Source organism: Rhipicephalus microplus, chromosome 5, assembly GCF_043290135.1.
Source record: "Rhipicephalus microplus isolate Deutch F79 chromosome 5, USDA_Rmic, whole genome shotgun sequence".
Classification (NCBI taxonomy): domain Eukaryota; kingdom Metazoa; phylum Arthropoda; class Arachnida; order Ixodida; family Ixodidae; genus Rhipicephalus; species Rhipicephalus microplus.
The window spans coordinates 207926331-207951851 of record NC_134704.1 but is presented as its reverse complement, the minus strand read 5'-3'; the positions used below and the strand labels follow the sequence as shown (position 1 = coordinate 207951851).

General features: G+C 46.5%; 1 protein-coding gene across 6 annotated transcripts in view; it reads right to left on the bottom strand.

Moving 5' to 3' along the window:
* Window positions 1-25521, bottom strand: part of Takl2 (Tak1-like 2) — a 387007-nt gene that overhangs the window by 175693 nt on the left and 185793 nt on the right. The window lies entirely within an intron of this gene.

Here is a 25521-nt window from a genome sequence, read left to right as displayed (position 1 = left end):
TTTTCCCAATGTATAGAGCAGTACACCGATCTGGCGTTCGGTTGTTTACGGAAATCTTGAAACGTGGCCCCTTAACAGGAGTGGAAGCAGGCTTCATTCTTTTAGAGCAGCTCTGGGACAAGTAAAAAAAAAGAGTTTTGGAACAGCTCTCGACCAGCAAAAGGTGTGTTTTAGAGCGTCGAAATTTAGTTTTGGAGCAGATTCCTCGGGCCACGCAACACTGTCAATTAGATTTTTTTTTCCTGTTAAGCACAAAAAATTCAGTCGTTTTTACTAAGCACACAATGCATTGAAGTGACCAGACTACCCGAAATTCACATATGTTAAACCTTACAACATTAAAAGTGAAAGCACAGCAACTCAAAGAAAAAACTTAAGTGCTGTTCTGGACAGCTACTAGACCTCAGATGAATAGAAAAATTTAATGTTGAAATGTTGCAGTGCTTAAAGTGATTAAAACACTGCATTCAACATGAACAGCAACTCAAGACTAGAGATAAGCTACTATATAATAAAAGTTATATTCATGCTAAACCCATAAAGCTCTATAAAAATAAATGTAAAAAACTTATGTTTTGGTCATTGAAGTGCCACAGCCGAAATGAGAACCATGAGGAAATATAGATGCGCTCACCGCACTGTATCCAGGCAATGAAGTGAAACTGTTTTTATTACAATAAGAACTATATGGATACTCGACAGGTGCTCGCCATCGCCGCCATGTTCTGTGTAAACTACAAGTTGGTACCATTCCCCACGCATCGTACGTTCGAACCACGTGTGAAATTGCACAAGCTGCGGTAATGAGCACTGCTCACGCAGAGATTAAACCGAGACAGCCAATCTCCGTCGCTCAGAGGACGCACACATTAGCATTCCACCGCGTGTTAGAACTGCCGTTGAATGATCAAGCAGAAAGGAAACCCGCCGCTTGTCTTGAACGAGCATGAAAATACGAGGGGAAAAAGGGGATCGCTAGAGAAGCAGCCTTAAACTTTGGTTATAATCAAGGGCATGGGTGTGATAGCTGGTCCGCGCGATAACGGCAAGCATCAGCTCTTACACCAACGTTTTATAGTTGCGAGTGTCGCGATATTAGATCCAAAAGAGTTCGCTGTCAGCCTTTGTATTGTCATGAGGTCGTGATGTCGACAAAGACAGCAGCTGCTGTTTTCATGAGTGAACTTTTTGTTTGGGCGAACCTGTGCCCAGAAAACAAAATATCACTCTACAAGCAATACACACTGTACACTGATAGCAGCAAACATGGAGCACGGGCCGTCAATAATCTGCCAGGCAGCAAAGTGCGTTGGCCTTTATACATGTGCCATCGAAGAATCTAGCGTAATCAATAGCGGCCGTGTAAGTTCCAGAACAAACTGTGATGTACCTGTTGTGTGCATAATCTTATCGGTAGGTTCTAAGATTATCTAGACGGTCTCCAGTCATTCAGGGGCGGTTTGCGCAAGGCAGCGTTACATGTGTAATAGTGCGTTAACAAAAATAAAAGCGCGTGTGGCATCACCATTAGAACATTGCAAATAGTTGCTATTGCAGTTATCGTTTCACTAGTGGCACTAGTGAAACAATAAAACGATATGGAGTAGCCGAGGCAATAGGCTCCTCAACCTCTCCACAGCAAAACAGTTAAAACAGAACAGAACAGACACTAGTATTTATTATTATTATTATCATTATCAGTTCATATGGCAAGAAATTCGCCGCACCATTGCCGAGCAACCGCCAAGCACACCACGCGCTCGGGGGTAGCTCGGAAACAGTGAGGCGAGTTTTTTGCAACAGCACTGCTGCCTTTATAGTTTGCCAAACAGCTTTGCTTTTAAAACATACGTAGTCAAATGATGAGGTATGCAGTCTGCCTAACAGCTTTGCTGTTAAAACATACGTAGAGTCACATAATAAAGTATGCACAGAAATGCCACCTTAACAAGAATCATGCATAGTGTTCACGAGGTGCAAGATTCATGCATGATCCGAAATACGAGTTCGATATGGACGCAGAGTTTTATATGGACGCGGTTGCATCCTTTGTGTAGCCCACCCATGTTGCTTGGTGAATTATAAAGCTCTCGGCTAAATTCTCAGCTAATGCACGTGCAAATAGCCGTGCAGGCGCGACTTGGTGCAACAGGTCCCAGATTGGCGCAGCATGGCACAATTGGTGCAGCACTTTCACCCTTGCCTCAAGGTTCTGGAGAGGCAAAGCGTGGGAGCAGGCTAGTCGGTATTCCATTTTGTTACAACTGAAGCACAAACTGTACATCAAGAACAGGCACCAACTATCATTCACTAAAGCAATGCAACAAAATATACTACATCTGTCACTACATCTGTCACACCACATGATATGTATACGTATCAGTCAGACAACAACAGTAATGGCCTCTGGGTTTTGCACCCCGACAAGAAAGGTGAGTTCTGTGCTGGACATCACAGGACGTTCATGGACAAAGCTCAATTTGCTATTGGTTACACCTGTGCCTCGATATGAAATTGAAGTATGCTAAGCGCAAGACCAAAAGTGGAAGTCAAGTCTCAGTACCCTTGCCCAGTCTCTTGCCCAGAAAGAAGAGATGGCCCTGGACATGTTTTTCTCTGCTAAACTCACAAGGTTGGAACACCATTTCGAGTGGTTATTTCTGAAAAAGACACGTGGCGAAAGTCAATTGCCTCATGGCTGCCAAGTTACTTTAGGTTGCAATGGGTCAATGACCTCTTCTTGGTTAAAAATTTCTGGCCATTCATTAAGCATTCAAATGAGCACTTCAGCCTTCTTTACAAAACATATCGACACAAAAAATTTATATTGCGTGATCCCTCATGAAGTTCTTTTTGGCATCATAGAAGAAGCGATTCTTGAATTGGGGCGCCAGCATTTCAGAGTGAGGGTGGCATTGCTGCTTTCAATTTCCTTGATGTGCTCTATCATCACCTTACGTCTACATATGTCACCTGAAACCGCAATAAAGTGGCCTGTCTATTGCCTCCTGTACAGCCCCAATGCTTAGTGACCTGTTCTTGGCACACATGGATTGGAACATTCAGGAACATATGCAAGAGACAAATATCAGCAAATGCTTCCACTTTGTTGATGACTATTTAATTTTGCTTACTTGTAATGATGGAGCTTCTGAATCTTTCCTTCAGTAGTCATTGATGCTGTTTAAAGATTGCTTGCTTAAAGGCTCTCTTTCTGAAGTAGGAAAATGGATACTTGAGGTGCTTGGACCTGAGGCTTTCTTTTTTAAGTAGCCATTGATGCTGTAGTTATGAGCCTCATGCAAAAAAATACCTTTGTTGCTTTTCGCCTCAGCAAGTAGCAAGCTGGTCAAGCACGGTATTGTGTGTGCCTGTTTCCACAACATGTGAACGAAGTCTTGCTGCCATTCAATGCAAGAAAGTTTCAGAGGGCAGATAGCTCGTTTGAACGTAGCTGCGTATCCTAGTCATCTGCTGATATCGAAAAAACTGCGCAAGGAAATCAGGGCCACATGCACTGGTTCTCATACGTAAGAAAGTGGCTGCAGTTTCACACTTGCGTGGCATTTCACATAATCTGAAAAGGATTGGTCATACTTACGGTGGCATTTTCTGCACACAATAAGTTGTCGCAGTTATGCGCTAAAACCAGCCTTGATGAAAGTCTTTTAAATGGGCATAAAACTAAGGCTCAAAATGAATTTGTTGAATGCGTAGTATATCATGCATTTTTTAACCACATTGCATTGAGCAGGCATTGAGCCGGTAGGCACATGCCTGAATTGCATTGAGCAGGCAGGCACATGCCTGAATTTACGATTATTTGAATGCAATGAAAAAACTTAAAAAAAAAGGCTGCGATGATTTCCTGGCAATTCATAGTGCTAAACTCACTGCTGAACTCAAATGCATGCCGTTATTGGACAAAGCAACAGTGTTATCTTTTAGCCCCTTCAATAGCACTAGGGTAATCATAGAGTTTCTCACAATCATACCAAGAGGGAAATCTGGTGCTAGTGAGCTGCTGGATCCAAGGAAATGACGGGATACATGAGCTTCGAACTTGACTCTAATTTGTATACCTGGAAAACGCGTCTGGCTTCACGTTAAAATGATTGCTTTCTTACTAAAAGAGAGCGTAATAAGCTATTTATTCTTGTTATTGCACAGAAACGCGTTGTATTTCACACTAGAGCCTTCTGCGTGGATGTGCAATTTTACGAAGCATAAGAAGTAACCACCGGTCGGTGAACTTAGCAGGCACACGACAAAGCGAGCATTGTTTTCGCCACGTTTATGTTGTTTGTTTCTTGCCTTCCCCGTTTGGTCGCGCCGTCAAGGTGAGTGGACTTTTATTTCAGAATATAATACGCGTGAATGAGATATACTTATAAACATTTTTTTAGACAAGCTGTGCTTACGCAGTCGTATTCGTTTTTGAGTCTAAGCCTCCCTCAACACCAGCCAACAAAAGCCTCGCAGACACATATACCGTCATTCCCAGCGCTCGAACATCGCTCCTTAAGAAATTCGCATAGACAGTCGCGCCACACTTCCCTCTAGGTATTTGTGAGAAACTTCATGAGGGTCACCATTGAGGCAGCAGCAATATCAAATGAAAGCTGCATCAGCAAGCAATCTATTGCACTTGTTAGTGCAAAAAAGAACTGGATTACTTAAATTCGCCAAGGCAAAAATGCTGTAGGCCTGCCCGTGTTCTCAGATTCGGGTGCACATTAAAGAAACCCTGGTGGTTGAAATTTGCGAAGCGCTCCACCACAGCTTCTCTGATAATAATATAGTGGGTTTAGGCCGTCAAACCCCACATAACAATCAAATCATCAACATTGATTCTCCAGGACGAGTTTTGTCAACGTAATTTCTCTGCTGCTTGATTATGGTTTTTTTCACCCTTGTGTTTTCACTGGCCCAGTCATGATGTTGTGCCAGAGGTACATATTTTTGTGCATTGCTTTATTAAATGCCAGTTGGAAGTTAGCACTTGTCCTTAGCATTCCCTTTGTCCACAGTCCATTTTGTGTGATTCAGTTGTAAAAGTATTGTTACGAGACTTCAGAAGTGCAAAGGGCTTTTAATTAGCCAAGATGTAGCCAGCTCTTGAAAAGCGCATCCATCGTGGCTGGATCTCGAGCGAAGAAGACGCACGCGATCTTCTTTTCCTTATCAGGGTTAGAGCCGCTCTTGCTCCCAACCCATTACATGCAGGTGACATTAACCCCCTTTCCGAAAAAACAAAAAAGGATAAAACAGAGGGAAAAAAAAGACATAGCATTGCCCTGATGCTATAACATAGGTGTGTGAAGAAAAAAAAGGAAATAGAAACCCAAGATAAACAGAAAGAAGAAAATAAAGATCATGACAATAAGAAAAATGTCAATAAACGATCAAGAAAGTTCACAAAAATGAATGGAGAATACAAAAACCAGTGAATGATAAAAAAAAGAAAGTTACAAACGCGCAATGAACCGTTTCATGCGCACAACATGAACGATGTCCGGGTTCAGTGGTGTATTGGTTCATGCCTGTGGTATTGTTGAGTCCGGGACCACTTCATAGTCAACATCACTGATGCGGCGCAGCGCTTTGTATGAGCCGAAATACCGGCTAAGTAGCTTTTCACTGAGGCCTCGGCGGCGAACGGGCATCCACACTCAAACTTGGTCTCCAGGGTTGCAGACTACGTCTCTGTGGCGGGTATTATAGCGTTGTGCGTCTGCTTGCTGCTGCTGACCGATGTGAAGTCGTGCAAGCTGTCGAGCTTCCTCAGCACGCTCTGTGCAAATTTCTCGGTGTCAGTTGCCAACTCATCATTGTCTTGACATGGTAGCATAGAGTCAAGCATGGTCTGCACTTCGCGACCGTAGAGAAGCCGAAAGGGCATGAATGGCGTGGTCTCCTGCACGGCGGTGTTAAACGCAAAGGTCACGTAAGGCAAGATAGGTTCCATGTCTTGTGCTGTACGTCGATGTACATTGCTCTCGAAGCGCTCGTATTCTCTTTATTCAGTACAATACAGTGCAGTGCAAGTAAAAAGTTGATATAATACAGAAGGAGGTCCCAAAGTAAAAACTGTCAGGGGGACCTCCTGTGAATTCATGTATAAAAATATAGAACAAAGATTGGCAATTAAGAAAAAAACAGCAAGCGAATGAAACAAAATGAACGTAATGAAAATTATTATTGAAACTTATGGTAGTTCAAAAAATTTACATGTGAGTGATAAAACAGGAGATAAATAATTGAATTTAATGGCTATAACATAACACATACATAACACTAACTAATACAGTGTCACTCCAGAACCTATACACATACACATAAATTCATATAACCATATTTAAACACACATATATATACACATACATATATATTCAGGTGTCACATGTTGTTTGTAAAAACTGTTTCAGATGCCGCCGGAAACAATGTAATGACGGGCTTGATTTAATAATTGATGGTAGTGAGTTCCAGAAAGAAATTGCAGAAAACGAGGCTGTCATTTTGCCGTAGTTAGTGCTTACTTTTGGAAGCAGAAGGTTACTATTTTCAGAAAACCGTGTGATACTAGTATTGTGGAGATGTGTGAGGGGAAGTATGTCAGTGGGAATGTCACCGACTCTACTTCTTGTAGTGAATAAGAAAGACGTTGATACCATCAGGTCAGCTATCATCAGCACAAGAAAAAGGCACGAGATCGGCGATCAAGCACCGTCATCTGGGTTCGCCTGCGTTCCTTTAGAGCTACCACCCGCTTGCTCAGTCCTTCAATAAACCCCCTTTACATTTGGTGGATCGTGCTGGGTAACTGCATCACCTACACCCTGGAACTCTGATCCCGCACCCTGCCGTCGACCCTGCAAGTTGACGCTGCCCAACAGACAGCACCTCTCGCGGCTCCTACTTGCCCCGGCCCGGTTCACCAGCGAGACCCCCCGATCTTTTCGGGCGCCGAAGACCAGGACGTCGAGGACTGGCTGTCGTCCTACGAAAAAGTCAGTGGACCAAACAGGTGGGATGACGCTGCTCAGTTGAGCACCGTCAAATTTTACTTGGCTAATGTGGCGAAACTGTAGTACACAAACCACGAATCCGAGTTCAAGAACTGGGTCACTTTCAAGCAGGCAATATCCTCGGTTCTCGGTCGCCCTGCCGTGCGGAAATTGCGCGCCGAACAACGCTTGCGCTCACGGGCACAAGAACCTGGCGAAACGTTTACCGCCTATATCGAAGATATACTCGATCTCTGCAAGCGCGTCGATGCCGCAATGAGCGAAAGTGCCAAGATCCAGCACATTATGAAAGGTGTTGATGACGACGTCTTTCAAATGCTCCTGGCGAAGTCTCCTGGCACGGTGTCTGAAGTGGTGACTCTGTGCCAGAACTACGACGAATTGCGACGGCAACGAGCTCTCACCCGTCGTCCATTTCAGCCTAACCAACCACTCGCTGCACTGGATGTCGTACCTGACCACTCTTGCCTTCTAGCACAAATGAAAGACTTTGTGCGTGAGGAAGTCACACGTCAGCTTTCCCTCCTGCCGTTTTGTCAGCGCCAAGAGCTCCCGCAGCAGCAGCAAGAGCAACCACCGACACCGTTAGCTCCCATGCTCCGACATGCACTTCAGGACCAGATTGCCGAGGCTATGCCAGTACCCTTTCAGCAGCAACTTGTCGCCGCGCCTCTTACTTATGCTGACGCAGTAAAGAAGCAGCAGCCACACCAGCCCTCCTCGTTCAATGGACTGCCGCATGTCACCGCTCCTACTCAGTCTTCCGTCGCGTGGGCTCCTCCCCTCGCTACCACAGCCTCGACTCGGCCGTATGCTGCGTGGGCGGCGCCCCTTGCTGCAAATGCCTGGCGAACGCGCGATAACCGGCCGATCTGTTTTGCGTGCGGCGGACCTGGCCATATCTCCCGATACTGCCGTCGTCGCATGCCCGCCTACACAGACGTCTGACCACGAAGCAACTACATGGACCGACCACCTTTTGGTTATGAAAGTTCGGATCGTCAGTCAAACACGTCTTCCCGTGACTATCCGGCAACTTTGTCTCGTCGCTCACCTTCACCCAATCGACGCTCCTTGTCACCCATGCATCTACGACCAGCCCCTCAAAATGAGGGAAACTAGCCGTCGCAGTTCAAGGGACAAGAACTGCGCTATCGAAATGTTCAAGTCCTCGCACCTTGCCGTCAAATATCGTCGAAGTTTTTGTAGACGGCGCCCATGCATACGCTCTTGTGGATACCGGTGCCGCTGTGTCTGTTATAGACGCCAAACTTTGCCGCAAGCTCCGAAAGGTGACCACGCCGCTCGATATGTTCTTACATGCAGCAAATGGAGAACCTGTTCGACCTATAGCCGCCTGCACTGCCCGACTCGATATTGCAGAGGACCACTATATTGTTGAGTTTATCGTCCTTTCCTCGTGCTCTCATGACATCATACTTGGCTGGGATTTCCTATCCCGTAATCGCGCCGTTATAGATTGTGCCCGTTCCGAACTTGAACTGCTTCCGTTCTTCGACCAGCCCTATGACCACACTAATCAAGCCGCGCACAAGCTAGTTGTCAAAGAAGACACTGACATTCCACCGACAACAGCTGTTTTGTTCCCTGTGGTCTCCGACGGCATGCGTGATGAAGTAGCATTTTTCGAGCCATCAAGCCTCTTTCTAAGTCGGAAACCACTTCTGCTCCCTTATTCAGCCCTCTCAATTTCTAATGGAGCCAGTGCTCTCTGCCTTACCAATCCCTTTCCGCATACCATCAAACTGTTTAAAGGCGAGTCTCTTGGATGCGTACAGCCCATTGATAACGGACAAATTTTTACCGTGCCGCAAGAATCATCCCAAAGTGACCTCGCCGCCGTCAGTGCTCTTAACCACTCTCATCTACAGGCTTCAAAAGTGTTCGATTCGGCGGTCGCAGACGGACTGTCACCATCTGAACGATCTGAACTCCTCCAACTGCTGTACCAGTACCGCGAATCTTTCGATGTTGTTCAACCTTCACTTGGCCGCACTTCTACCACTTTACATTACATCGATACCGGCTCCCATGCGCCACTACGACAGCGACCATATCGTGTTTCTGCGGCGGAACGCCAAGTTATTACCGAACAGGTGAACGATATGCTGCAACGTGGCGTCATTCAACCTTCACAAAGTCCATGGGCCTCACCTGTAGTGCTTGTTAAAAAAAAGGATGGTTCCGTTCGCTTCTGCGTGGATTACCGGTGCCTAAATAAGATCACTCGAAGAGATTGATTGATTGATTGATATGTGGGGTTTAAGGGGGCGGACGGGTCTTTGGGACCGAAAAATCGCGAAAAAAACGTTTTTTTTTCAATGTCATTTTTGAATTCTGCAAGCATTTTTACACCTGCCTGCCAATTTTCAGACTCCAGAAAGCGATAATTTACTTGTTATATCATTACAAAGAGGACACGCGAGCTCGATTTGCGCAGAATCTGACGAAAAAACACCACCTCTTTCGCGATGCAGAGCTGCCGTTTGCCGAACGCCATTGCCGCGATCTCGGTCTTGTTTGAAAGAGCGTTTCTTCACCTTCCGATTCCCGCCCATAGAGCCTCGCTCCGCTCATTGGTTACCGAAAAAAAAGCAACCAAAGAAGAAGCAAAGTACGCGACGCTATTGGTTGTTACGCGCACGTGACCACGAGGTGGCCACTTCATTGGCTGATTGCGCTCGCATCGTCTGCTTGGCGCGTCAACAACGCGCGAACACCTGTTGTCGCGCCGACATATTTCCTGTGCCTGTGCTTCGACTAGCGTGCTCGCGATCGAAGTTGTTGCAATGCCTGGATCGGCCCGAAAGTTTCATACACGGCATAAGTTCGGCAAAAAAAGAAAAAAGTCTCAGGCGAACAACTTCAAGGCGCGTCTCTTGGCGAGGAGCGTCAACGAACAACGAGATGGGTCGCCCGCCGATGCCGCCGACGCAAGCCTGACGGCCTCGCCAGCCTGCGATGCTCCCAAACGTGACGCATCGCCGGCACATCCATCACCCGAACGCGCAGACGAACTTTGCGAACATCGAGACTGCGCGACCTCCATCTCCGCCGACAGCGAAGGAATCGCCGAGGCGCCCGAGAGAGTCGACGGGGAGTTAGGCCTAGCGGGCCCGCCGGTCACCGACGCTTCGCTAAGCAGCGGCCGCGTCCGCCGTGATACAACCTTACTAACGCAATCGGAGCTGCAGGTAAGGCGCACAAAGGCCGATGCAAGGCTGCAGAAACTGGCATCGACCGCCGCGTCGAAGAGAAAACTTGAGTTTTTGAGGAACGACGCACCGGCCGGCGCCGCTCCCGCGGAGCCAAACGAAGAGGCAAGTTTTTTGATCGCCGATCTTGGCTGCTTCGGTAAACTGTTAGATGCCATGAAATGTAAAATCTGCAACGGAAGCGTCAGCATCTACAGACAGGACAGACAATACGGCCTTGCCGTGAAAATGTGTGCGCGTTGCGTGAACTGCGGCGACATCGCGCAAGCATGGAGCTCTCCGCGAGTGGATGAAGCACAGAAAGTAAACTCGTTCGCCGTCTCAACATTCTCGCCGCTCGAGCCATGCAGGCCACTGGGAACCGTCAAGCAGCTATGAATGATATATTTTCGACAATGAACATATCCCATCGCGGACTTCACAATAAAACGTGGCAAGGATATGTGAAGCGGAAATTGACTCCTGCAGCTAATCGCGCGGCCGAAAAAGTCATGGGCGAGTGCGCGAGTGCAGTTCGTAAGCTTTACAAGGAGCTGCATATTGACAATGCCGACAGTATTGCAGTCTCGTACGACGGCTCCTGGATGACGCGCGGGCACTCGTCCCACATAGGCGTGGGGGCAGTGATCGAGCTCTTCACTGGTCTAGTGCTCGACTATGTCGTTCTGAGCAACTTCTGTGCCGGATGCAAGCGCGGACCGAAGGCAGACGACCCGGCATATCAGGCTTGGCAGGACAGCCACGTGTGCCAAAAAAATACTACAAAAAAAGCTGGCGAAATGGAAGTTGAGGCAGCTGTGCACCTCTTTGAAAGGTCCATAAAAAAAAATGGCCTCAAGTACACTACAATCCTGTCAGATGGTGACAGCCGCACCTTCCTCGCTTTGCAAGAAGCAGATGTCTATGGCTTCATCAAAGTCCAAAAAGAGGACTGTGTCAATCACGTCCAAAAGCGTATGGGCACTGCCCTACGCAATTTAGTAGCAAGGCACAAAGGAGGTGCCTCTGAAACCCTTGGAGGAAGGGGAAGGCTCACCGGGGACCTCATCACGAAGTTGAGCTCCTATTACGGCTGGGCGCTCAAATATCACAAAGGAGATGTTGAGGACATGCACAGAGCTGTGATGGCGACTTACTATCACATCACTTCTAATGATAGTGAGTCAAACCACAGCCTGTGTCCCACAGGCCCAGACTCTTGGTGCCGGCAAAATGCAGCTGCTGCCAAAGGGGAGCCCACTCCGAGGCACCATTACAATTTGCCGCAACATGTGTGCAAGGCTCTTCTTCCAGTTTATGAGCGCCTGTCAGAAAAAGGGCTTCTAGAAAGGTGTCAAAGGGGTAAAACCCAGAATAGTAATGAAAGCCTTCATTCCGTGATCTGGGCTTTGGCACCTAAGCAGCGCCATGCTTCACTGTTTGCGGTTGAAGCTGCAGTTGCCGAGGCAGTGATGAAATTCAACTGTGGCAACTTGAGAACATCAACAGGAATCCTCGATGAGCTCAATCTCAACGCCACCCTCCCAAGCATCAGACGGATGACTGAGAAGGACAGGCGTCGAGTGGCCGACTCAAACCGCAAGCGTGCCTCTAGTGAGAAGGTCCAGCAAGCACTAAAGAAGCGCCACCGCAGTGCTAAGCACCAGTCTGACTATGTTCCTGGTGGCTATTAAGATCTGCATTGTGAAATATGCACCTTCTTATTGTTGTTTTTGAATAAAGTGTGTGTTATTTGTTTTTGCCATTTTTCTCAAAATGTGAATTTATGACTCCGTTCAATCTTAAGGCCTCGATATCTCGGCAGCTAGGGCTGGTAGAGCAATAATTCTTCTTGCAATGGAAACCTGTATGTGTATAGAATCCAAGTATGGGAATGGAATTTAGAGTACAAGCCTTTTTAATTAATTACTCATCAAAATTGTAATATTATGCCAACTGCTTTTTCAGAGTGGAAAGTGCAATTTGCCATAACATAACTAAAAAGGCCAAATAAAAGAAACTACTTGCATAATTTCAATCTTGGATCATTAGTCTATCTTGCCATATCTTGAATTTTGCTTTTAATTAGGCACTTTTTTTTCTATTGAGGCCTTAAACAATGGGGGTTGAACTTGCATTATCTTGGGAATGAGATGAGTTACAGGAAAAGTAATTGCATATTTGAAATCAGCAGAAAAAACTGCACAAGGCTGTGCATTTTCATCAAGATCACTGAAGAAATAAACAAAAAATGTCTAAGACCAGTTTGCCCCCTTAACGTCCCAAAACCACTATATGATTATGAGAGACGCCGTAGTGGAGGTCTCCGGAAATTTAGACCACCTGGGGTTCTTTAACGTGCACCCAAATCTGAGCACACGGGCCTACAACATTTCCGCCTCCATCGGAAATGCAGCCGCCGCAGCCGGGATTCGAACCCGCGCCCTGCGGGTCAGCAGCCGAGTACCTTAGCCACTAGACCACCGCGGCGGGGCGATCACTCGAAGAGACGTGTATCCTTTACCCAGGATTGACGATGCCCTTGATACTTTACAAGGTGCCGAGTTTTTTTCATCATTAGATTTGCGCTCAGGGTACTGGCAAGTCCCCCTTGCAGATGCCGATCGACCAAAAACAGCCTTTGTGACACCAGACGGTCTGTATGAGTTCAATGTCATGCCCTTCGGCCTCTGCAATGCGCCTGCCACCTTCAAGCGCATGATGGACTCGGTTCTTCGGGGTTTGAAATGGCAAATCTGTCTCTGCTATCTCGACGATATAGTCGTCTATGCGCCAGACTTTGGAACACATCTCGAGCGCCTCAAACATGTCCTCACGTGCCTAAAAAATGCTCCACTCCAACTCAACCTCAAGAAGTGTCACTTCGCTGCTCGGCAACTTACAATTCTCGGGCACGTCGTATCAAAGGACGGTATACTTCCAGACCCGGCTAAGTTACGTGCTGTCGCCGACTTCCCTAAACCAACGACTATGGGCACTTGTCAAGTTCCGCCCATACTTTTATGGCCGTGCTTTTGATGTAGTAATAGACCACCACGCATTATGCTGCTTATCTTCGCTTAAGGACCCATCGGGTCGTCTTGCCCGTTGGGCTCTTCGGCTTCAAGAATATGACAGTCGCGTTGTATATCATTCCGGCCACAAGCATACCGATCCTGATGCACTGTCACGATCACCCCTATCCCCGGACATCGCATCTGTTTCCTCGGACAACACGTTGTCAGCACTTGACGAGGACACCATCTCGTCTGCACAACGCAATGACCCATGGATCGCTTCGCTTCTAGACGCCTTATCCGAGGCACCGACACTTCCAACCACTCGAACCCTGCGCCCCCAGGCTCCGCACTTCAGTAGTCGGGATGGCCTTTTGTACCGGCGCAACTATTCAGCAGATGGTAGGAAATGGCTACTAGTCATTCCCCGAACGCTGCGCTCTACCATCTGCGCGTCGTTTCATTCCGACCCGCAATGTGCTCACGCCGGTGTTTTCAAGACCTACGAGCGCCTACGAAAAAGGTATTACTGGCGCAGAATGTTTACCTTCGTCCGCCAGTTCATTCGCGGCTGCCACGAATGTCAGCGGCGGAAAAGCCCGCCACATCCTGCAACAGGTTCATTGCAGCCACTTCCATGCCCAGACCGCCCATTCGACCGTGTAGGAATTGACCTCTACGGACCACTACCATTAACAACGGCAGGCAACCGATGGGCTATCGTGGCAGTGGATCATCTAAAACGGTACGCTGAAACTGCTGCTCTCCCCACAGCTGCAGCACAAGACGTCGCAGCTTTCATACTCAATCGTTTTGTGCTTCGCCATGGTCCTCTTCGAGAACTCCTCAGTGACCGAGGGCGTGTTTTCCTCTCCAATGTAATACAAGCACTTCTTCAACAGTGCCATATGGTTCACCGGAAGAGTACAGCCTACCACCCACAGACGAACGGCTTGACTGAGCGGTTTAATCGTACTCTGGGGGACATGCTCGCTACGCATGTCACTTCTGATCAAACAAACTGGGACCTCGTTCTCCCATTTGTGACATACGCGTATAACACCGCTACGCAAGTCACTACCGGGTTTTCTCCAGTTTTTCTCCTGTACGGTCGCGAACCATCACACACCATCGACACTTTACTGCCATACTCGCCAGATCCCTCCAAATACAAGCCTGTCTCGGAAGCCGCTCGTTACGCAGAAGAATGCCGCAAGCTAGCCAAGCGGCTTACTACATCCGACCAACAGCGCCAGAAGGAGACCCGTGACGACGAACATCGTTCTGCACCAACGTTCCTTCCTGGAGCACTTGTATGGCTTCATGTACCGCCCTGCGCCCCTGGTGTATCACCCAAGCTACTCTCCAATTATCATGGTCCCTACCGCGTGGTCGAGCGTACTTCACCCGTGAACTACGCCATTGAACCTCTCACGCCACCGAGCGACCGTCGTCGGCGTGGACGTGATATCGTTCACGTAAACCGTCTGAAGCCGTACTTTGACCCGCTTGTCCCTCCGTGTTAGATCGCCAGGATGGCTTCAACTTTTTCGCCGGGGGTAATTGTAGTGAATAAAAAAGACGTTGATACCATCAGGTCAGCTATCATCAGCACAAGAAAAAGGCACGAGATCGGCGATCAAGCACCGTCATCTGGGTTCGCCTGCGTTCCTTTAGAGCTACCACCCGCTTGCTCAGTCCTTCAATAAACCCCCTTTACATTCTGAATAATAAAATTCCAAGTTTGAGTTGAAAGGTGGAAATGAACAGTAGAATTTCGAGAGTGCTAAAGAGGGGTGCTGCTGATGCTGTGTAGGAACTATGTGTGATAATTCGGACTGCTCTTTTCTGAAGGTGAATGAGAGATGTTAGGTGTGTGGTGTAGGTATTGGCCCAGGATGAAATGCAGTAGGTTAGGTGACTGTTAATGAAAGCATAATAAAGTGATTTTAAAATGTGTTGCTGAAAACAATGCCTTGTGCGAATGAGTACGCGGATGCCAAAAGCAGTCTTCTTGATGACAGAACTCACGTGAATGTTATATTTGAGTTGAGGGTCTAATGTGACCTAGAAAAGTAGTGAACTTTGATGGGGTGATGACGCAGTTATCAATGTATATTTCAGGTGAAATCGTAACGCTTTTTTGGGACGAGTGAAATAACATAAAAGTTGTTTTAACAGGGTTGATTTTCAATAAGTTATTTTTGCACCACGAAACAAGTTTTGCGACATCAGTGTTTCATTTTGCTAGTAGATTGTTAAGATCTTTGTCACTAGAAAATATCGTGGTATCGTCAGCATAAAAGATGCAGTCAGATGAGTTAAGTGATGATGGTAAGTCGTTAATGTAGATAAGAAACATGAGAGGTCCGAGAATTGAGCCTTGTGAAACTCCCAGATTAGTTATTATTGGTGAGGATAAAACACTGCCATAATTGACAACCTGGGTTCTGTTAGTGAGGTAGCTTTGTAAAAGGGCTAAAGTAGGCCCACAGATTCCCAAGGAATTAAGTTTAGCATACAAAATAGAGTGGTTTATAGTGTCGAAGGCTTTAGTTAAATCTATAAATAACGCCCCTGCCCAAAGCCCCTTATCGATGGACTGTTTTATGCTATCTGTTAGTTTAATCAGTGCTAATTCGGTAGAAAACTTAGCACGAAAACCAAACTGCTTATGTGACAAAAGGTTAAATGTTGTTAGGTAGTCCATTAGGCGATTCACAATAAGCTTCTCAATTACCTTACTAAAGAATGGGAGGATTGTTAGAGGGCGATAATTAGAAAAAACTTTTCGGTCTCCTTTTTTGAATGCAGGTATTACTTTTCCTTGTTTGAAGATTGTAGGAAAAATGCCTGAACGAAATGCGGTGTTAATAAGCTCTGAGAGCACAGAGAAAAACTCACGAGCAACAAGTTTAATTTTAGCTAGATAAATTGAATCGAGGCTACATCCTGTCATCTTCAAACTTGTTATAATGCAAAGAACCTCAGCAGGTGATGTGGGTTTTAAGAAAAAAGAGTGAGGCAAGCGAGACAACGAAGGCAAGTTAGTGACAGTCAATACTGGGTTGCTGAAAAATGATTCATTAAAAGAATTGGCGATAGTGACAGGGCAAGTTAGAACACTGGTGCCATCCGAAAATTCAGTCTCAAGTGCATCTGGCTGATCAAGACGTCAGAATTCCTTAATTACGTTCCAATTTTTCCTACTGTCATTCTCATTTTCGAGCACTTTATTTTGATAGTAGGTTCCTTTGGCTTTTTTTGAGTAGGGCAGTAAGAGTTTGTGAATAGAGTTTAAAGCAGGTCCGAGGGACAGGTTGAATGGCTGAAGTTTTACTTCTTTGTAAAGGTTATCTTTTTTATTTATGCTACGCAGCAGTCCTCTAGTAATCCACGGGTTTCTAGGGGCTGAGTACCAACGCGATATGGTGAATACAGATGTACACGAGTTTACGATACCTGTTAGTTTCTCAGTCAAGGTACTAAACGCTTTATTAACACAAGGTTCTTGCGATAGTTTCCCTCAGTCAAAGCGGGAGACCAAATCAACGAATTTCGCAGAATCGAAATGACACCCATTCACCATTTTATTTTTACAATTAGTTTTGTGTTTTTAATAACAGAAAAATTGGATAATGATCTGTTAGATCAAAACTGACCACACCAGCCTCCTGAACTCACATAACGTTACTGAGTATAAGGTCAATAAGCGTGTTTCGACCAGAAGGAGCACATCGTGCCGAAGAATCCAGCGGAGATGTTAACCCATGACCCATCAAGCAGTTAGAATATTGAGCACAAGAACCGTCATTAATATTTGTAATGTCAATGTTAATGTCGCCTAAAATGATCACGTTATAATTTTTGGAAATAAACGAGCTTAGTATATTATCAAGCTCAACACGAAAGTCATCATAAGATGATGATGGGGACCGATAAATTGAACCAATGATAGTTCTTTTGTTAGACGGAAGGAAATTACGGTCAAATACGAGCCAGACTGATTCACATTTCGAAACATGTTATCATGTTATCAAATAAAAAACATGTCATCATCAGCTGCAGATAGCCATGTTTCTGAGAGACATATGAGCGAAAAGTGATGATTGATTAAAGAAAGGAAATTAACCATATCATCAAAGTTTTTCGGTAAGCTTCGGGTGTTAAAGCGCATGATTGAAATATGAGAAACAAACAAAGTAAGAAGTTGCTTCAGTTCGAGGACAGTGTGTGTCGCCATAATGGTTCACAATCATCATTGATGCTTAAATGCTATTTGGAAAAAAACGGCCAGATCACTAACACCAGAGATGCGGTACACTCGACTGTCCGTGGACTTTCTTGCTTTGATGCGGCAGTTGTCATGTCTGCGAGCGTCTTATTCAGCCGCTTGGTAAGTTCGTTCGCGAATGATACGCGGTTAAGTTTGGGTGCCTGGTGTTGCTTAGTTAAAAAACGTTTTAACTAAACAATTAACTATAATTAACTAAACAATTAAGTGCCATGAGCAGTGTTGTGAATGATGTGCCTCTGTCTGTTATGAGGCTAGAAGGTGCATCATAACGCAACACGATATGGCGCATGAAAAATTCTGCTACCTCAGAGGCTGAGGCTCATGGGATCGCTTGTGTCTCAGCGTAGCATCTCATAATCGGTCACCGCGATGACCGATTTGATAGCAGCGTGACAGTGTGTCAGCGCCTTCATGCTTACAGCCGGACCTATAAACAATGACGACATCGAATTCCTGCAGACGCAAGCTCCACCGTGTTAGTCGTCCCGAAGGGTCTCGCATGTTTGTCAACTAACAAAGGGCATGGTGGTCTGTCACTATCTTGAAGGAACGACCATAAAGGTACTGGCGAACCTTGGTGATTGCCCACACTAGTGCGTGGCACTCTTTCTCCGTAGTGGAATAATTTGCTTCACCACGGGACAGGGAGCAACTGGCGTAAGCTATGACTCTTTCGATGCCATCTTGACGCTGAACTAGCACTGCACCGAGACCAACGTTGCTGCCGTCAGTATGCACGTACGTGTCAGCATCATTGTCGAAATGAGCTAGCACGGGCGCTGATTGCATGCGCTGTTGCAGTTCAGCAAATGCTGCTTATTGATTGCTTTCCCACACAAACGGTGTGTCGTCCCTTGTGAGGTGAATCGGGGGTTCCGCTATCCGTGAAATGCCATCAATGAACCTGCGGCACACAAACGAAGAAAGCGAATAAGGGCCTTCTTATCGACAGGAGCTGGAAATTCGGCAACAACAGCAAGTTTTTCTGGATCAGGATGGACTCCTTCGACGCTAACTACATGTCCAAGGCATTTGAGTTCCTCATAACAGAAGTGACCCTTCTGTGGCTTTAGTGTGAGGTTTGCTGATCGAATAGCCTCCAGCACACTGCGCAAGCGGTGAAGATGCTGCTCGAACATAGCAGAAAAGACCACCACATCGTCAAGGTAGACAAGACAAGTTGGCCACTTCAGCCCTGTGAGGACAATGTCCATCACTCGCTGGAAGGTTGCCGGCACTGAACAGAAGCCAAAAGGAAGCACCCGAAATTGGTAGAGGCCGTCTGGTGTCACAAAGGCTGTTTTCTCGTGGTCTGGCTCATCTACCTCAATTCACCAATACCAACTTTTCAGATCCAGAGAAGAGAAATATTGGGCATGACGAAGTCTATCCAATGAGACGTCGATATGCGGCAGTGGGTACACGTCCTTTTTGATCGTGTTGTTAAGCTTCCAGTAGTCGATGCAAAAGCGCAGTGCCCCGTCTTTCTTTTTGACCAGGGCAATCGGAGACGACCATGGGCTGTTGGATTGTTCTATGACACCATCTTCAAGCATCTCTCGGACTTGCGTACGTATCGCTTCGGGTTCTTTCTTCGACACACGGTAAAGATGCTGGTTGATCAGGTGTGCGTTGTCGTACGTGATTATTCTGTGCTGTGTGATGATTGATTGTCTGGTGCACCTTAGAGAAATTTGTGAAGCAGGACTGGAATTCAAACAAGAGCGTGCGCAGTGCAGTCTCTTAATAATCGACAGCGCAGGATTGATGTCGATATTACCGAATGCCGTGTCTGTGGCGTCGGTGGCCTCCAACGTGGAACAGTTGCCAACTTCTCCTATTTTGTTTGCAAAAGCGATCGAAGTGCCCCGGAAGAGGTGTCAGTGCTCGTTGCTAAAGTTGGTAACAAGCAACTGCAACTGGCCACCACGAAGCTGTATGACACTTCTGGCTACACAAATGTCTTGTTTCAGAAGGTGCTCTAAGTTCGTTTTGGCCACTGCTATGCCATTGCCCAAATTGCAGCATGTGATGTTGACCATGACGCTTGCAGGAGTAAGCGTGACGCTGTCTGCAAAAACTCGAAGTACGTCGAGAGGCCGTTCGTCATCCTGTACATCAATTGCTTGGTCGGCTGAAAACATGACACGACGCTCTTGCAGGTCAATAATAACAGCATACTCCTGAATAAAGTCAACTCCAAAAATAATGTCACTGGAGCACTCGCGTAGAACAAGGAAGCAAGCGAGAAACGTATATACTTAAATCTCAACTATAGTAGCGCAGGCGCCCAGCGGAGTAACAAAATGGCCGCCAGTCGTCTGAATCTGCGAGTTGTGCCACAGCGTGATTACTTTTCTTAGCTGCGAGGCCAGTTTCTCACTCGATATTGAGTAGTCGATGCCGGTGTCCACTAACGCGTCAACTGCGCCACTATCAATCGTCACTGGTGAAATATCAAGTGAAAGCCGGTAGCATACTGCAGTATCGGTATATCTCTGAGTCGATCAGAGGTCTTCGGCACTTCGATGTTCAGCGCCCCCGCCCCCACAAGTCGCTCCAGTTAGTTTCTTTGGCAGGGACTTGGAGACCGTGCGGTAGAATACCACTCGCTGGGGCAGCGATGAAAATCGCCTCGACGATGGTGAACGCGACTGGCGCCCAGAGGAAAATGGTGCAGGACGCTGGGCAAGGTAGTTTTCGATGTCGCAGGGTCGCTGGCCGTACTGGGGTGGCGGCGAGTACGCAAAGAAGCCGCGAAGCCCAAGGTAGCGGTATGGGCACTGGCGGTACAAGTGATCTGCTTCACCACAGTGAAAGCACAGAGGCTGGTGGTCGGGTGTACGCCAAATATCTGACCTCCGAGGGGACAAGCGCCTACCATCAATGTAATGAACTCGCTGCTCCGAATAATGGCTGACTGGGGTGGCACGAACAAATGTTGGCGACGCATACCTATCGTCGTAGTACTCTGTTGGCTGCACTGACCGGAGCGACATGGTGGGAGGAGTGCGAACGAACAATGGGGAAGAGGCCGCAGGTCGCTTTAAGGCTTTTGCATGGGTGGTCGTCTCATGGCGGTATTCATTGGGGGCTGGCCCAATTCTTTCAGGAGGCGAGGGGCCCCGTAGTGCCTGGTACAGCTCTCTCTGATAACTGCTGCAATTGAGCTAGACGTGAGATGAGGTGTCACACCGGTTTCTCCCTCTCTTCGCATACCACGGAACGAATACGTTTTCGCAGGCTGTCGGTTTCAGTTGTGGCGAGAATTTCAGCAGCGCACATGCCAGAATGGAATACAGACTAGGCTGCTTTCACACCAAGCCAAAAATGTTGTTTCTTCAAACAATGGCAGTTACAGGAGTGGGAACTGCAATTTCTGCATGGGTACTTGAAAGGACCGAACCAAAGTTTAACAGCAGACAATCTTGTACTACTGAAGGACAACGAAAAGAATCGGTGTTTTTGGCTGCTAGGTTGAACATTGGAAGTACAACCTGGTCGAGATAGACTAATGTGCACTTACACCATCAAGACTCAATGCAAAAAAGGTGTTCAAAACACTCACTCAAGCTATGCATCACCTGGAAATGCCTACAGGATGTATATTAATGAACGCTGCCAACCAGTGAAGGCAGAGAAGAAGATGAAGTAGAAAACTGATTACGACACGATGGCTTCTGGCTCAGTTCTTCGGTGTCTTTGCATCTACAAAGCCAGGGGCGCCCATGTCCGGGCCATACTTCAATGTAAGAAATTCTTGAAGTAAGCTCACACAACTTCATTGTGTTGTGTAATACTGAAACAAAATAAAGCACCATTTATATTCAGCATCATTGTGGGGTAATGGATCAACATTTTATTACAGTCAAACCTCGTTAGTGCGTACCCACTTTAAGCCTATTAATATTTAAATTGTAGTTGCGACAAATTCCCGGCCGAGTCTCATAGAAACTAATGCATTCGCGGACTGCTTAAGCCATAGTATTCGGCCTATGACTACCGGTTAGTGCGTACTAATTGCGTACAATGATAACGTTTCGCACAACAAAATTTTACTGCTCCACTGAACTCTGCAGACGCAACAATGTGCCGCGAATAGTTTTCCGTCATGTTGATAAGTGGAGAGATCAGCCGATAAGTTATTTTGATTTCCGCGTGATCGTGGCGATGACATTGTAAGTAACCATCAGGGGAAAAACGAAAGGCGAGGTGGCGACCCCCGACAAACGCGCCGGTCAGTGGAGTACCAACTGTTTCCCGAGCGGGGGCAGACCTACCTCGCTCGTCAGCTGGGGGAAAGATATATATCTATCAAGGAAAAGAACTCCATTGACGCGCTTGCACTTAGATATGAATTGGCATATACAGAGGTGAGATGACGTGCTTTCTTAGATACCACGAAGTTCAATCACACTTTAAAAGGTCGAGGCTGAGGAATGGCACCCTCAGCCCGATTTCCACATCTAATATGCAACGCTCATCTTGCTATCATGCCTCTCTCTCTCTGATTATGCTTTGGCAGTTAACATCTACAGATACCACAATAGTTTGTTTAAGAAATTTATCATGGATGTAAGTCGTCGGGATGGAGATTGATTGATTGATTGATTGATATGTGGGGTTTAACGTCCCAAAACCACCATATGATTATGAGAGACGCCATAGTAGAGGGCTCCGGAAATTTCGACCACCTGGGGTTCTTTAACGTGCACCCAAATCTGAGCACACGGGCCTACAACATTTCCGCCTCCATCGGAAATGCAGCCGCCGCAGCCGGGATTCGAACCCGCGACCTGCGGGTCAGCAGCCGAGTACCTTAGCCACTAGACCACCGCGGCGGGGCGTCGGGATGGAGACGTACTAAGCGTCAACGAGGATACATATATACACCTTAGGCGGGGCTATAGCTGCCAAACACCAAAACATTCATTCAGAAAACCCTCATTTATCAATGTGTAGTTATTATTCAATTGTCTCTGTAAAGGTGAGTTTTACTTTCGGGTTTCACTGCTGCAATAGCTCCAACTTCCAAGTTACCATAAGCAAGGCTGATCAGGTTTATCAGAGACTAAAAAACAGTTTTTGCGTTTTGTTGTGGAAAAACTTCAACATCAAAAACGATTCGTCACACTCATCAGCTCGCAACAGCTTCGACAGAGCAGCGGTGGTGATATACCATTTTCAAAGAAAATTATTTTTCGAAAGCCGCAAATGATTTTTTTTTTTTTCAATTCAGTTTATTCCACATCTGAGAGATGTTTGGTGCACGGACAAAAAGCCTGAGAAAGCTTGACTAGATCCGTGGATCCGTGCACCAGACTATGGCATACAGTGGTGTGAATTACAACAACAATAAAGAGAGAACGCAACACATGAAGAGAAAACAAAAGCACAAAAGAAGTACGCTTACACAACAATAAAGAAAAAACCATACATAAACATAACCATACGAACTTTTCTGGATTACAATTTTAGTACGTAGTTGACATATACACATCAGGACTACAAAAACTTTTCTAGATTGCAATTTTTCGTATTTGACATATTTATTCTGTATATATAAATACTATAAGAAATTCACTAAATTTCAAATAAAAGTAACAAGCATATGTAATACATTAAACTGAAAAAAAAAACAATCACAGTTGCACATACATATTTCATAACTGATTCAGAGTCATTGAAGCTACGTCATTATCATCTCTGGTAAGTTCATTTAGTAGCGCAGGTCATGTGAACCTGAGCATTTGCTTTCGATAAGCCGTGCAGCACTTTTGAACTTTTCGATATCTCAGGATGGCGTGTGTGGTATGCAGGGTCATTTTTTGTCAATTCCACCAATGTTTTTAGAAGGGAAATTTTTTTTTTGTTTCAATCTTGTGTTGCCGTAGTAATCTGAATTTGTAAATGTTTTATATGCTTGCAATTTTAAGCTTTTCAAATATGTCCTTTGTGTGACTTTGGTAAGGAGCGTTAAATCTATGCATATTGCATGCTTTTGAAGTAAGAGAAGTTTTTTTATATTTTCTTGTGTTGTCGTCCCCCAAACCTTTGCACCATAGGTCAGAGTAGAGAAAAATAAAGCATAGTATAAAATATTGTTAATTGAAAGAGAGGGTAAGCCAATGTCGACACATGAGGCCAATTACCATTGAGAGCTTTTTTAACAAATAATTGATGTGGTCATCCTAGGACAAGTTACTCGAGAAAAATACACCTAATGTTTTGAAAGTATTCACAACTTCTATTTCAGAATTAGTGAGCACTAATCAGGGGACTGCACAAGATTTGTTTCTCGAGTGAAACAAAACAGCCTTACTTTCACTGATGTTTAGCTTTAGATCATTGTTAGTAGACAACGAGTGAATGGAATAAAGTCCTTCATTTGCCCGATCCGACCGAAAGACATGCAACATCTGAGCCAGCGAAAAAGAGGCTAGTATCATGAGTGTATAGTATGTGTTTTGCCGTACAATCGATGTTAAGAATGTCATTAATATTTGCCACGCTGTGTTGGTGGCAGAAGACGAGAGCGAAGAAGTGAATAGCAGCTGTGGCTGAGTAAACAGTCCTCCACTTCGAGTTCCTGCCTATCGTTTCCTCTCGCGACAGACTGGTGGACGTGCTGGGTACTGTACTGCAACGTCTTATGCCTGCTGGTCCTGAACCAAAAGCAACCACCGCCAGTGCACCAGGGTCTGCTGATATCTATCGAAGCAGCCGCCGCCTTCAAGGACTACCACCACAGTACAGCCCCTTGGCAAAGTTCCGTGAGGACAATGTTTGCCACATCCGCAACCCAAACCGAGCATGACCCACTCGCTAGCATACCCTGTGTCATCAACACGCCTCGCACACCCAACCCATTCCATGGTGATGCCGGTGAGGATGTCGAAGACTGGCTTGACCATTTCGACAGGGTCGTTGCCATCAACGACTGGGACAATCGCTGTAAGTTGAAGAACGTGTATATCTCCCTCTTAGACGCGGCAAGAGTGTGGTATGAGAACCACGAAACTTCATTCACAAGTTGGCAGGAATTCCACCGGCAGCTTCGCGAGGCGTTCAGTAACCCCGAATGGAAAGAGAGAGCGGAGAAGGCACTTTCTTCATGATTTCAAATGCCGAACGAGAGGATCCCTATGTTTGTTGAAGAAATAACGCGATTGTTTCGACGGGCTGACCCCCACATGCCAGAAGACAAGAAAGTGCGCCTGCTAATGCGGGGCGTAAAGGAGCTACTTTTCGCGGGCCTCGTGCACAACCCTCCTACGACTGTGTCCGAGTTCATACTTGAGGCCACAATTATGGAGCGCATGCTTCGGCAGCGGGTGTCGCAGTATGAGCGTCAGACAGCCATGTCCACTGCGTGCTCGCTTGTACCAGGAGGTGATAACAGCGAGGTCCTCACAGAACTCATACGGCAAGTTGTACGCGAAGAACTTCGGAAATATCATGCAGCGTCCTGTCCCAGTAGCGCTGCTCTTACGGACATCGTTCGTAACGAAATCAGGCAGTTCGTTCACTCCTCACCACCATCGCAAGTCGAACCTCCCACGCTCAGGCCGATTTCTCAGGCCGATTTTCGTCCTGGCCCGCGGAAGTCCACCGTCTGGCGTGCACCCAACAATCGTCCTTTGTGCTACCATTGTGGCGAAGTTGGACATATGTACCGCGACTGTTACTACCGACGAATAGGCCTACGCGGATTCCACCCAGATGCACGTTGTCCACGCTATGGTGAGAACCCACAAGAAATTGCGGATTACTTGGAAGGTGCGGATTACTTGGAAGACGCTACTGTCCCGCCGCGATGACAGTCACGGTCACCATCACCCCGTCCGTCCACATCAACGCACCGCGCCCGACTCGCCTTTGGGACCCCTGGTGTCAGTGGCGCAGGCCCACGCCGAGGAAACTGAAAGCGGCGACCTCCGGAAGTGAGGCCGCTGTCTTGCGAA